This window comes from Ceratotherium simum, chromosome 22 (assembly GCF_057802395.1).
Source record: "Ceratotherium simum simum isolate JZ-2026a chromosome 22, ASM5780239v1, whole genome shotgun sequence".
NCBI classification, from domain to species: Eukaryota; Metazoa; Chordata; class Mammalia; order Perissodactyla; family Rhinocerotidae; genus Ceratotherium; species Ceratotherium simum.
In genome coordinates, this window is record NC_141921.1 from 17,811,093 (window position 1) to 17,825,319 (window position 14,227).

General features: G+C 39.0%; 2 long non-coding RNA genes across 8 annotated transcripts in view; one reads left to right on the forward strand and one right to left on the reverse strand.

Annotated features, from left to right (window-relative positions):
• LOC147914078 (uncharacterized) overlaps positions 1-14,227 on the forward strand; it is a 34,154-nt gene that overhangs the window by 14,641 nt on the left and 5,286 nt on the right. The gene's annotated exons all lie outside the window — the stretch shown is intronic.
• Positions 1,265-14,227, reverse strand: part of LOC147914079 (uncharacterized) — a 110,396-nt gene continuing 97,433 nt past the window's right edge. For 2 of the 6 annotated variants that reach the window (XR_015555774.1, XR_015555773.1), the window contains exons 6-9: positions 10,419-10,506; positions 6,740-6,930; positions 3,548-3,744; positions 1,265-3,147 (exon numbers count right to left, since the gene is read on the reverse strand). This is a non-coding gene — a long non-coding RNA (uncharacterized LOC147914079). The remainder of the gene's footprint in view (positions 3,148-3,547; positions 3,745-6,739; positions 6,931-10,418; positions 10,507-14,227) is intronic. The other 4 variants (XR_015555772.1, XR_015555771.1, XR_015555776.1 and 1 more) reach the window with 2 other exon arrangements.

Consider the following 14,227-nt stretch of genomic DNA (forward strand, 5'->3'; position numbering starts at 1 on the left):
CATGCCTGGACTCTGACACAAAGGGCAGCCATCCCATGTGGTAAATGGTTTGACTTGTTCACATACGACCTGTTCATCATTTGTACTCCCACATCCAGGAAGAGCAACCGGGACTGACAAGAAGAGAGCTCTTCTTGAACGTTCCTAGGTTTTCTCCAATTCTATGGTCTTGCTTATTTCTCTCACTCCTCTGACTACACAAACTTTCTGTCTCTTCTGGTTGCTAAATATCCTTTTCATGCCATTGTACTGTCTACCTCAACCTCTTCCTCTGAAGCTCAGTGAACCGTTTGTTTGCTTATTCTACTGTATGAACGCACTTAATCATTTTCGTGCAAACCAATGACAGATACAAGAGGGACCACATCTTGTTCACTGCTATATCTCTAGTGCCTGGGTTCACTAGATGGGGCCTGGTGCTCATAGGTGCTCATAGGGCCTCAACACATATTTGTTGGATGGATGAATATGTGAATAAATGGTGGGACCCAGTTTATATTCCTTGTACCTTGATTGTGTACCTGTATGCATAATACATGATACTAGATAGTGAGTACTCGGAAAAGAACTAGTCTCTATTCTGGAGTTGCTCCTCATTTCCATTGCCATTGCCTTCTCTGGTTCTGCCTGGCTCTCAGAGTAGCAGTCTCCCCCTTCCAGGAAGGGTTCTTCCTAATACCCCTCAGCTATCCTCACTGTCCCCAACATCAATTAGACAATGCCTGATAACTTCACCTGGCATGCTGCACGTTGGCATCTGGATTTTCCACCCCTAACAAGACCCATGTCTCCTCTCGAATGTGCTGTTGTTAAGCACCAGCTGACGATTGCCCAGATAGAAGCCATCTGCTGGTTATTAAGGAAAGTTCAATAAGCAAAGGAACTCCAGGGAAGTTTAGCAAAAAAGAGCACCATACACATAGAGAATTGGTGACCAGTTGGCCCCTCTGACACAAGGCTCATTATGGCTATGTTAAGCATGCTTCACTCGCGATTACTCAGCTTATTGTTTCATGGGAAGCCCTTCTGATAAAGCCTGCCCTCGTGCTTCTCCCTAGTGCAAAGGTAGCCCCAGAGCACTTCATTATATCCTACTGTCATTCACTCTGTCTGAACCGCAGTCTCATTAGGGACCAGGGTGCGTCTGGTTAAGAGCACCAGTTCAGTTCAATCTGTATAATACTTTTTGAACTTTGTATTGGGTAGTCAGTCAACGGTGAGCAAAACAGACACTGTCTCTGTTCTTATGGAGATTTATAATGGATTAGGCAAACGGCCATGGTCTGGTTGACAGAGATGGGAAGCCAAGTAGGAGATCCAATCCAAAGTAGTTTTCAGAGGGCAATAACGGTCAAGAAGAATGTCAAAACCAACACTTAAAAGCAGAGCCAAAGCCATGATACTAAGACAAGCGCTGGAAGTTAGCTGGACATGGGATGGGAAGAGAGCAAGGTCAGGAGAGAAGCCAAGGAAGTCCTGAGTGACTAATAAGAGTAGGGTTTGAGAGCTTACTTAAAAGCCATACATTTCCTGGTGCACAGAGGCGTCAGAATGGTTTTTGAAGAAACAGGGTGGGATCTTTCACATGTTCATTCATTCATTCAGTATTTGTTAATTAACTACTACGCACTAGACCTTATGCTATACGATCCAAGAGATACATAAATTAAGACTTAAGCCCAATTACAGGGTTCTTACAGACTTAAGAAAAGAAAGATAAAGACCTCATACACCAACTAAAATATTAAGACACTCAGAGAAGCTTCTGATTTAGTTATCTGAAATAGATATGATTTTTTTGCTTTATTTTCTAATGTGAAGGACCTTAAGAGAAATTCTATGGAAGGTTAAGTTGGAGGACTATTTTTTTCAAGCTTAGAATAATAGGGAAGGTAGCATTTTGTTCTGGCCCATGAAAGCCACTTGCAAATTAGACATACAAACATTAGTCAGGAAAAGCTTTAGAGATAAATAAAAAGAAGGTTGTAAGGCAGTATCGTATAGTGGTAAAGAACACAAAAATAGGAGTAAAATTGATCCGAGTCAAATCTTGGCCTTGCTACAGGCATGCATCGCTTAACAATGGGGACATGTTCTGAGAAATGTGTGTTTAGGTGATTTTGTCATTGTGTGAACACCACAGAGTGTACTTATACAAACCTAGATGGTATAGCCAACTACACACCTAGGCTATATGGTACTAATCTTAAGGGACCACCATCGTCTACGTGATCCGTCATTGACTGAAATGTTGTTATCAGTGCATGACTGTATTGAGCAGTTGAGTGACCTTGGGCAAGTTACTTAACCTCTCCATGCCTCAGTTTCCTTAGCTGGTGTGGAGACTGTTTTCAAAAGTGGCTGCAGTGTTCCCTCTCACACTCTTTACAAAGTGACTTTGCCACTCCTGCCTTCACAGGAGGATTCTAGTTCCTCTCCCTTCAGTTTGGGCTGGTTACTTGCTTTTACCAATAGAATGTGGTGAAAAGTGATGCTTTGCCAATCAAGGCTTAGGCCTTAAGGAGGCTTGCAGCTTCTGCTTTCACCCACTTGGAGGTTAGCCACCATGTAAAGAAACTCAAGCTAGATTGCTATATGGTGAGAGGCTATGTGGAGAGAGAGGCCATGTGGAGGAGAATCAAGGTGCCCCAGCAGACAGCCAGCATCAAGGCCTCAGATGTTAACTGAAACCATCTTGGATCTCCCAGTCTCAATCAAGCCACTGCCGGCAGCACCACATGTAACTCAGATGAACATCCTTGCTGAGCTCTGGAAGTCCAAAGTCCTGACCCGTTGAATTGGGAGCAACGAAACGGCTGTTGTTCTCAGCCCCTGTGGTTTCGGAATGATTTAGGTACCTGCTACAGCTGGTAAATAGCACAACTGTCTAATTCATTCTATATACCTCACTACCACAAGAGGTGGCAGAGTTGGGTTAGCAAAACAGACACAACTCCATGTACTCCAGGTATAAGGAGTTCGATATAGAAGTTAAGAACTTACACATCCATTGGAATAGCTGGGAGAGCAAATGTCAGGGAAGTCAACATCTGAGGAGTCAGCCTGAGGAACTGAAGTGGGTGGTTCTAAAGAGCTTGCCAGAAAGTTGATGAAGATATCTAAGAAGCTCCCTTAGATTGTGTCAACCTGTAGCAGCAAAGAAAATGGTCTCAAGAGCTTGTAGGAAAACCTCTGAGAATCCCTTATCTGACCCTGCTATGACCGCAGCTGGCTCTGGAGAACAATAGCTTCTCCTCCCCTTCCACTTTCCAGATCTCCTGCTAGTTCTGCTCATTGGCCAGCTCTAACCTGAAACCCCATGGGAAGGGATTCTGGTATATGGAGTCCATAGCTTCTTAGAGTCCTTAGGTGGAGTGCTAGCGACATCAAGTTGACAACAGAACATTGAACCCAAGGTGCAATTCATTAATTGTTAGGAAGTCTTGATTCTTCTGTTCAGTTTCTTGAATTGGACCATGCCCCTCCCCTCCCTTCCCCCTCAAAATCTAGTCAGGTCAGATGATAGAGAACAACGTAAAAAGAAAACCTGGGTATCCGAGAATGTTCGTGAGATAGTCCCCTCTTTCTCCCTTGAGTGGTAGCCGGGTAGAAGGGTAGGTTGGGTCAGGCCCTAAAGACTCCTGATGCCATTTTGGAGTGTTTGGATCCTGTTCTTTAAGTCAGTACTTTCCAAAGTAAGTTAGCATTTGAACCAAGGGTTGCACAAGACTCTCCACTGGGATGCTGAAAAAAATTTTGAACCGCTATTATTATTGCTACAACAGCCATTAAATGAAGTACCAAAATAAACTGAAATAGAGGAAGACAGTTTTGAAAAAAGATTTTCAAAAATAGTCAAGTACATCCAATCACATTGCTTTCACCATAGAATATGATTAGTAGGGTAATGAGATTTTTTATACTGTTAATAAAAATACTGTAGTATTGTTTTTATTTTTAATTCTTTAATTTTTATTTTTATGTGTATATAACATACATAATTTATGACCATAGTACTACATATGTATGGTTTATAAATACCTAAATAAATCCATGTTGTGGGTGCATGCTGAAAAGTATTTTACTAATAGATGTGCATAATCAAAATATTTGAAGGTCAGTCTGCAAGTAATGGAAAGCCATTAGAGAGTTTTATGTGAAATAGCAGCCTATTAATGTTGATTTATCACTGTGGCAACTGTTTGGAGAACAGTTGAAGGAGAAAAAGAATGGAGACAGGGAAAACATTTAAGAGGATGTTTCAGTAGTCAGGATGGGAAATAAGGGTGGCTGAACTAGTTGCTTTCTATTGTTTATAACTTTTGGGGGGCTGGCCCTGTGGCGTGGTGTCTTGACATGAGTACAGCCATGTTTGGCCGCTCCATTGACCTATAGCCACCAGCACACAAAGAAATAAAAGCTGCTTTCTGTGTGGTGGGAACTGGCCTTTTCCCGGGAACTGGCCTTTCTCCCACGGAGAGAGTTACAAGTTGTAACATTTCAAGGCTCTTGGAGCGTCGTAGCGCGGGATGGACTGGCCATCTGTGCCGGGCTAAGACGATAACCAAAGAGAACAATGCACGTACACAACTACTGGGCTGGGACGTTAGCCAAGGGGCTCAGTGCACGTACGCCACTGATAACCATTTTGTGCATGGGAACACTAGATGCTTGCTCTGTAAACTCTGTAACTGCTTATATAAACTGCTGGAAACTGAGACCTGGTGAGAGGTCCACCTGTGGAAGGGACACCTTGCCCAGGACGTGTGATCCTTGCCCAGCCGCGTCGATTGACAGGGCTCTCCCGGCAGTGGGGCGTGGATGTTGTGAGTAATTGATTTGATATGAAGTAATTGATTTGCTGTGTTCTCTTTTCTGTCAACCTGGTGTTTCTCTTTCCGGTTGATTTGTGTCATTTCTCTTCAGCCGATGTGGATGTTTTCCCTTTCCAGTCGGGCTGATGTTTTTTCCCTCTTAATATTTGACCTATTCGGATCTGTTTGCAGACTATCGCCTTTACTATACTCTATATAATAAAATATACCTTCAGTCCATTTGTTTGGAGTGGAAAGTGTCTTTTACATCTCCGATCGAATCCCCGAACCTCTCATAACACTTGGCGGTTAAGTGCACGTGCTCCGCTACCGGTGGCCTGGGTTTGGATCCCGGGCGCGCACCGACGCACCGCTTCCCCAGCCATGCTGAGGCCGCGTCCCACACACAGCAACTAGCAGGATGTGCAACTATGACATACAACTATCTACTGGGGCTTTGGGGAGAAAAAGGGGAAAAAAAGGAGGAGGATTGGCAATAGCTGTTAGCTCAGGGCCGGTCTTCCTCAGCAAAAGGAGGAGGATTAGCATGCATGTTAGCTCCGGGCTGATCTTCCTCACCAAAAAAAAAAAAAAAAAAAAAAACTTTTGAGATAAAATGTAATTAAGAATATTCGAAAGCAAGGGATACCAGCTTTCTAGTGGGTTGCAAGTCTTAGGGTCTGGGATGCTTTAAAAGAAGCACCGCTTTCCTCCCCAAATAACTCAGGCTCTTGGTGGCAAGGACACAGGGGTCACACAAAAATTTTTAGCTGTGTTTTCAAAGATTATGGGGATTTCTTCTGGTAGAAAGGGAGGCAAAGGGTATTCTAGGCCATGGGATCATACATGCAGAAGCCCAGGGTGAGGAGTGTGCAGGGAATAGAGAGATGCCCTAAGAACCCAGGATGAAAAGGTTAGCTGGCCCCAGATTACAAAGGGCTAGGAACGCCATGCTCCCTAAGGAATTTTTAGCCTGTGATCAGTTTACACAATGGATATTCTCTAGAAAAATACTGGCAAGGCGAGAGTCTCATCAGTGGCCTTAGATCTGGGGACATAGTGATTGGAAGGAAACAAGGATATAGCAGAGTTCTCCCAGTAACTACAAGGTGGGGCTTGCTTCTGTAATTTCACTTTATGACCACATGGACGGTCTCAACCCATAGCATCCCAGAAGCTCTCTGGCTCAGCTCAGAGATTTCAGTGAAATCAAATTTCACCTGAGCTTTCCAAATAATTGCACTCTCAGGTGCTGTTCTGCATTGCCTGTCTTTGGGACAATGCACTTTTCAAAATTATGTGTTTTATGAGTTTTCATTAAATAGGGCTTGGGATTCCCCAGGTCAAATTCTAATCTGTTCTTTAGTTTTGAAACTGCACAGACGACATTCCATAGAACCTGGTACTGCAGCCACTCACAGACCTTGTAAACATCATTTGTTTACCAAATTCAGCACACGGTGAAGTCTAACCCCATGCCCTCATTTTTATAGATAAGAAAAATAAGTCCCAAGGAGGGGCGTGGCCAGAGGAAACAGTACCACTGGGAAATCAAAGTAGCTAGAGAGCTAGAATGGGTGTGGTTAGGAAGGCAGATTGCTTGAGTCTGAATCCTGTCTTCACCTTAATGGATGACTAACTTCAGGCAAGATCTTTCTCCTCCATGCCTCGGTTTTCCCATCTCACCTTCCTCAGATTAAATTAGTTTCTAAAAATGTTTTTTAAATGCTTCAAATGTTGCCAGTACTTAAGAAGTACCACATACTTTAGGTGTTATCATTATAATTTCAAAGATTATATTTTCACATTTAGAAATTCTATTAGTACTAATGTAAATATAACAGTTTTTTATGTGTAAAATATCCCATTTTTACCTTATGAAATCTAATCTTTTCATTATCTTTTTAAATATTTGATCTACTTACCTTATGACTCTTTCAGATTGCTTTATATTTTGTATTTCCTAGAATATGAATTTTTCTTCTTTTCTTTTTTTTTGCATCTGCTGACACAGTCAGTCAACAAATATTTATTGAACATCTATTCTGTGCTAGTCATTGGTGACATCGCAGCAAACAGAAAAGATTAAAATCTGTGTGCTCGTGGAGCTTACATTCTAGTGGGGAACAAAAAGAGAGAGAATAAACAAAAATCAGAGCATGTACTATGCTAAATGAGAATTCGTGCTGTAAAGAAAAATAAAACAGGAAGGGGAGGGAATTGCAGTTTTGCACAAGGTGGTCAGGAAAATCCTTCTTGAGAATGATAATTTCTGAGTGAGACCAGGAGGAGGTTAGGGAGAGAGCCGTGCAGATATCTAGGGGAAGAACTTTGCAGGGAGAGAAAAGAGCAGGTGCAAAGGTTCTGAGTCAGGAGGGTGCGTGGCATGTTCAAGGAAGGTAGCACGACCTCAGTAGACTGAAAAAGGGGGAGAGGAACTGATAAGGTCAGAGAGATTACAAGAGCCAAGATGATATAGGGCCTTTCAGGACATCATGAGGATTAAAGCCATTAGACAGCTATTTTGAGGAGTTGAATGATATGATCTGATTTTTTTTTTTTTTTTGGTGAGGAAGATCAGCCCTATGCTAACATCATAGGATCTGCCAATCCTCCTCTTTTATTTTTGCTGAGGAAGACTGGCCCTGGGCTAACGTCCATGTCCACCTTCCTCCACTTTATATGGGACACCGCCACAGCATGGCTTGCCAAGCGGTGCGTCTGTGCGCGCCCGGGATCTGAACCAGCGACTGCCGGGCCGCTGCAGCGGAGCACGCGCACCCAACTGCTTGCGCCACCGGGCCGGCCCCTGATTTTGTTTTTTAATGAATTGTCTGGTATGAATGTGCATAAATGTTCAAAAGGCAACCACAGAAGCAGGAAGACTGGGCTTTTGCAATAATCCACATGACAGGTGAGGATGACTTGTGGAAGGATGTTAGCAGTGGAGGTGGTGAGAAATGATTGGATTCCAGATATGTTTTGAATACAGACTCAGTTAGATTTGCTGATTTACATTTGAAGTATAAGAAAGAGAGGAAATGAGTATGATTCAACAGTTCTTTGGCTGAGAAGCTAGAAGGATGGACTTCTCATTTCTGAGATCTGGAAGACTGTGAGAGGAATGGGTTTTATACAATCCTAATCCAGTTACCACCAAGATTTTCCTTGTAATTGGCTAGCTCAGCTGGTTCCCTAGTTTATAATGAAAATCAAACTTAAAGGATTAGCCAGAAAAATATGAAACAAAAGAAAGTTGTGGACTAAGACTAAAAATTTATCGAAGAAAATAATTAAGCTTCTGTAATTTCAGAAAAGGCTTGTATTAGCACATGGATAGATAAAAAGATCAACAGAACCAATGGAGGGCCCAAATAGTCTTAGATAGATCAGTTGAAGGGATAGATGATAGACAAATAAAAGAGAGAAAGAGAAAGAGGATTTTACTTTCTAAAAAAATAAAAATAGCATTTTAAATCAGTAGGAAGAAGATAGATGAGTTAGCAAGTTGGATAGCCATAGGGGGACATGAAGTTAGATCTATACCTCCTTCTCATAGCAAAATAAGTGTCAGATGGTCAAAAATATTAAAGTAAAAATTAAATCATATATGAATTCAAAGAAAATGTGGGGAAATTATATTATATTATATTATTGCAGTTGAGATGGTTTTTCTAAGCATGACACAAAGCAATAAAGCCCTGAAAGAAAGGTTGATAATCCTGCCTCCGTTAAAAAACAACACTTCTATATGGTAAAATCACTATAATCAAAGTAAAGACTAGGAAAAATGTGAGGAAAATATTAACAACATAAATAATAGATAAAAGTCTAGTTGCCTTAAAATACTATGGTACATACAAATCAGTAAGAAAACAATCAACTAATAGAAAAAAAAAAACTCGGTGAAGGTCATAATTTTAGAGAAAAATAAATGCAAATGGCTTCTACAAAAATATGCACAACATCACTTCTGAGCTTAAAAATAATAAATAGTAACATTGAAATCAAATGCAATCATTTTTTATTTATCCAATTGGCAAATAATCATTAGTTCTAAGTTGGCAAGCATGTGGAGTAGCAGACACCCTCGTACCTAGGTGATGAGACTGCAGAAAATCCAGTTACATTTATCAGTATTTAAATGAGCATAGCCTTTGATCCAATTGTTCTACTTTCATGAATTTATCCTGTAGACACACTCACACAAGAACTTAAAAATGCAACCACAAACGTCCTCCCTGAAGCATTGTTTATCATATTAAATGGCTAGAAACAACATCAATATTCATCGTAGAGGCATTATATGCAGCCATTTTTTTAAACTGCATAGATCTGTACCTACGTTTAGTGATTGCTGAGACATTTTGTTAAGTGCAAATTGCAAGGTTTAGGATCATATCTATAGTAAGCAATGATTTATACATGAAAGGATGACTCAGAAAACAGACGCACATACACAGGCAGCTGCATTCTGAACACTGTCTCCCCTTCAGCTCCGGTGCCTTCCGCGCACCACAACCAAGCTTTCTCTCTCACCACTCACCTGGGATACTCTGAAATCACCACTGGTTTCCATATCGACAACTCCAAGTGTCACTACTCTGTTCTTATCTTACCTTGTCTCCACACATTCAACACACTGACTATTCCTTCCTTCTTGAAAATCTTTTCTCTTATGTCCTCTGTGATGCCAGAGTCTCCTTTTTCTCCTCCTGTCTCCTATACAGGCTGATGATCTTTCCTGCAACGCCTTTGCAAGATCCTGCAAGCTTCTGCCGCTAAACCTGAAATCGTGGAATGTACTTGTCCAGACTTGCTGACTTGCCTGTTTCCTCGCTAAACTTCAGCTTCTGAATGTGTTTCCAGACTTGTTTACCCTTAGGCTCTCTACTTCTGAGAACAATTTTCTGACCTCTGCGTTGCTCCAACCACATATTCCTCTTCCTCCATCCCTGTTTTCTCATGACCAGTCTATATGCCTGTAAAACTTTTGCTAACTATCATCTGCACTTTCAGACTCTCTCTCATGGGGGTAATTATGAAAGGCTTTTTCTCTGTTTCTCCATTTGGCTGATCTTTATTTCAGGACTCTTGTTGGTTCCTTCTCTTTTCCACTGCTAAGTGTTGTCATTCCCAAGAGTCTCTCCCGGGACCTCTTTATTCCTCCATGCATACTATTCCTAGGTGACATCATCCAATCCCATGATTTAAAAATATTTCTTCGCGGAACACCAGACCTGAACATTCAACTGTCCACTTTACATGTCCACTTGGATATCGAATAAATATATCAAATTTAACATAGCCAAAGGAGAATTCTTTATATCCCTACCCAAACCTGTCCTTCTTTCAGTTTTCCCCATCTCAACAAACAGCACCACCACCTACAATCAAAACATTAACCTAGTTTTGCTTAATTGTTAAAAAGCAGATACTTTACCTTTCTGTGCCTCCATTTCTTCATTTATAAAATGGGGTTCATAACAGTACCTACTTGAGTGTGGTTACTATAAAGCTACAGTAATCAAGACAGTGTTGTGTTGGCAAAAGAATAGACAAATAGATCAGTGGAGCATATAGACAGCCCAGAAATAGACTCACCCAAATATTGTCCACTCATCTTTGACAAAGGAGCAAAGGCAATTCAATGGAGAAAGGGTAGTCTTTTTAACAAGTGGTGCTGGAACAACTGGACATCCACATGCAAAAAAAAAAATGAATCTAGACACTGACCTTACACCTTTCATAAAAATTAACTCAAAATGAACCATAGATCTAAATGTAAAATTCAAAACTATAAAACTTCTAGAAAATAATATAGGAGAAAATCTAGGTGACCTTCGATTTGGCAATGAGTTTTTAGATACAATGGCAGAAGCACAATCCATGAAAGAAAAAATTGCATATATCAGTTGAATGTATTTGTGTGAGTCTATTTCTGGGGTCTCTATTCTGTTCCAGATCTATTTGTCTATTCTTTTGTTAACAGCACACAGTCTTGATTATTGTAGCTTTATAGTCAGTCTTGAAGTCAGGTAGTGTCAGTCCTCCAACTTGTTTCTTCTCCTTTAATATTGTGTTTGCTACTCTCAGTCTTTTGCCTTTCTATATAAACTTTAGAATCAGTTTGTTGATTTTTTTACAGACTTACAGAAAAATTGAGTGGAAAGTATAGAGAGTTCCTATACACCCCTTCACTGCTCTACAAACACATTTTCACTTATTATGAATATTTTACATTTGTTGCAATTGATGAGCTAATATGGATATACTATTATTAACTAAAACATTAGGCTTGATTCTTTGTGCTGTAGATACTAAGGGTCTTTTGCCTTTCCGTAATCTTCAGAATCAATTTGTCAATATCTACAGAATAACTTGCTGGGATTTTGATTGGGATTTCATTGAAAAAAAATATATATATACACACATGTATACATATAATGTGTATAGTTGTACATATATTTGGGAAGAACTGACATCTTGACAGTACTGTCTCCTTATCCATGACCATGGAACATCTCTCCACTTATTTATATGTTCTTTGATTTCTTTCATCAGAGTTTTGTAGTTTTCCTCATATACATATTTTATGTATTTTGTTAGATATACACCTAAGGATTTCTTTCTTTTGTTTTTGTTTGCTTTGGTGCGTAAATGGTATTGAGTCTTTAATTTCAAACTCCAATTGTTCATTGCTGGTATTTAAGAAAGAAATTGACTTTGTATATTAATCTTGTATCCTGCAACCTTGCTATAATTGCTACTAGTTCCAGGAGACACTTTGTTAATTCTTTGGGATTTTCTACATAGACAAATGTGGCATCTGTAAACTCAGATAGTTTTGTTTCTTCCTTTGCAATCTATATGCCTTTTATTGCATTAGCTAGGACTTCCAGCACAATGTTGAATAAGGTGGTGAAAGAGGACATTCATACCTTGTTTCTGATTTTGTGGAGAAAACATCTAGTTTTTCACCATTAAGTATGATGTTAGCTATAAGTTTTTGTAGATGTTCTCTGTCAAGTTGATGACATTTCCCTCTATTCCTCATTTGCTGAAAGTTTTATCATGAATGGGTGTTAGAATTGGTTAAATGCTTTTTCTGCATCTATTGATATGATGGCTATATTAATTGATTTTCAAGTATTGAATTAACTTTGCATACTTGGAATAAATCCCACTTGGTCATGGTGTATAATTCTGTTTATACATCACTGGATTTGATTTGCTGATAATTTGTTGAAGATATTGGCATCTATGTTCATGAGAGATATTGGATTTCCTTTCTTGTAATGTCTTGTCTGGTTTTGTTATTAGGTTAATGCCAACCTCATAGGATGAGTTAGAAAATATGCCCTCTGCTTTTATAATCTGGAAGAGATTGTAGAGAATTGATATAATTTCTTCCTTAAAATTTTGGTAGAATTCATCAGTGAAACAATCTGCGTCTAGTGCTTTCTTTTTTGAAAAGTTATTAATTACTGATTCAATCTGTTTAATAGAGACAAGCCTATTGAAATGTCTATTCCTCCTTGTATGAGTCTTGGTAGAATGTCTCTTTCAAGGAATTGGTCCATTTTGTCTAGGTTATCAAATTTGTGGGCATAGAATTGTTCACACACTGGTGCTGTACCAGTACCATAAACTACTTCCCTTATTATACTTTTAATGCCCATGACATCAGTGGCTATGGCCCCTTGTTCATTTATGACAGTAATTTGTATCTTCTCTCTTTTTTTCTTAGTTAACTTGGCTAGAGGTTTATCACTTTTATTGATTGTTTCAAAGAACCAGCTTTTGGTTTCTTTAATTTTCTCTATTTGTTTTTCTTGTTCTCAATTTCATTGGTTGTTGCTCTAATTTTTATTATTTATTTTCTTCTGCTATCTTTGTATTTCATTTTCCCCTTCTTTTTCTAATACCCTAAGGTAGGAGCTGATAGTGTTTATTTTAGATCTTTCTTCTTTTCTAATATATGCATTCAATGCTATATATTTCCCTCTAAGCCTTTCTTTCACTGCATCCCCAAAATTTTGATGTTATATTTTCATTTTCATTCCATTCAAAATGTTTTTTGATTTTTCTAGAGATTCTTCTTTGAGCCACGTTTATCTTAGCGGTGTGGTGTTTCATGTCCAAGTATTTTGAGGTTTTTCACCTATCTTTCTGTTATTGATTTGTAGTTTAATTCCACTGTAGTATGAGAACATACTTTGTATGATTTCTATTTTTTATATTTGTTAAAGTGTGTTTGATAGCCCAAAGAGTGATCTATTTTTGATGAATGTTTCACATGAGCTTGACAAGAATGTGTATGCTGCTCTTGTTGGGTGAAATATTCTATAACTGTCAGTTAGATCCGGTTGATTGATGGTGCTGTTCAGTACCATGAACTATATGTATATAGTCAACTATATGTTGTATATGTCAAATATACTTCAATAAAAAAAGATATTTCCAGGACTATCATAAAAAAATTGCTGACAAAGTGGTATTGCAGTCTCTACTATAAGAGTGGATTCATCTATTTTTCTTTCAATTTCATCAGTTTTTGCCTCAAGTATTTTGAAGATATGCTTTTACGTGAATACATGTTATGGATTGTTATATCTGCTTGCAGAATTGACCTTTTATCATCATGTAATGCCTTTTTTTATCCATGATAATTTTCCTTGCCCAAAAGATATCACTTTTGTCTGCAATTAACATAGCTACTCCAGCTTTCCTTTTATTGATGTTAGCATGGTATATTTTTCTCCTTTCCTTTGATTTCAATCTATCTGTGTCTTTACATTTAAAGTGGGTCTCTTGTAGAAAACATACAGTTAGGCCTTGTGGGGTTTTTTTTATTGTGGTAAAAAACAACATGAGATCTACCTCCTTTACAAAGTTTTTAAGTGTACACTATAGTATTGTTAACTATAAGTACAATGTTGTACAGAGATCTCTTGTACTTTTTCATCTTGCATAGCTGAAACTCTGTGCCCATTGAACAGAAATTTCCCCATTTTTTCCTCCCCGCGGCCCCTGGCAACCACCATTCTACTTTCTTCTATGAGTTGACTATTTTAGACATCTCATGTAAGTGGAATCATGCAATATTTGTCCTTTGTGATTGGTTTATTTCACTTAGCTTAATGTCCTCAAGGTTCATTCATGGTGTAGCATATGACAGGATTTCTTTCTCTTTTTTATGGCTGAAGAATATTCCATTGTATGTATAACCCACAATTTCATTATCCATTCATCCATTAATGGACATTTAGTTTCTTTCCACATCTTGGCTATTGTGAATAATGCTGCCATGAGCAAGGAAATGCAAGTATTTCTTTAAGATCCTGATTTCAGTTCTTTTGGCTAAATACCCAGAAGTGGGATTTCAGAATCATATGAAAGATCTATTTTAA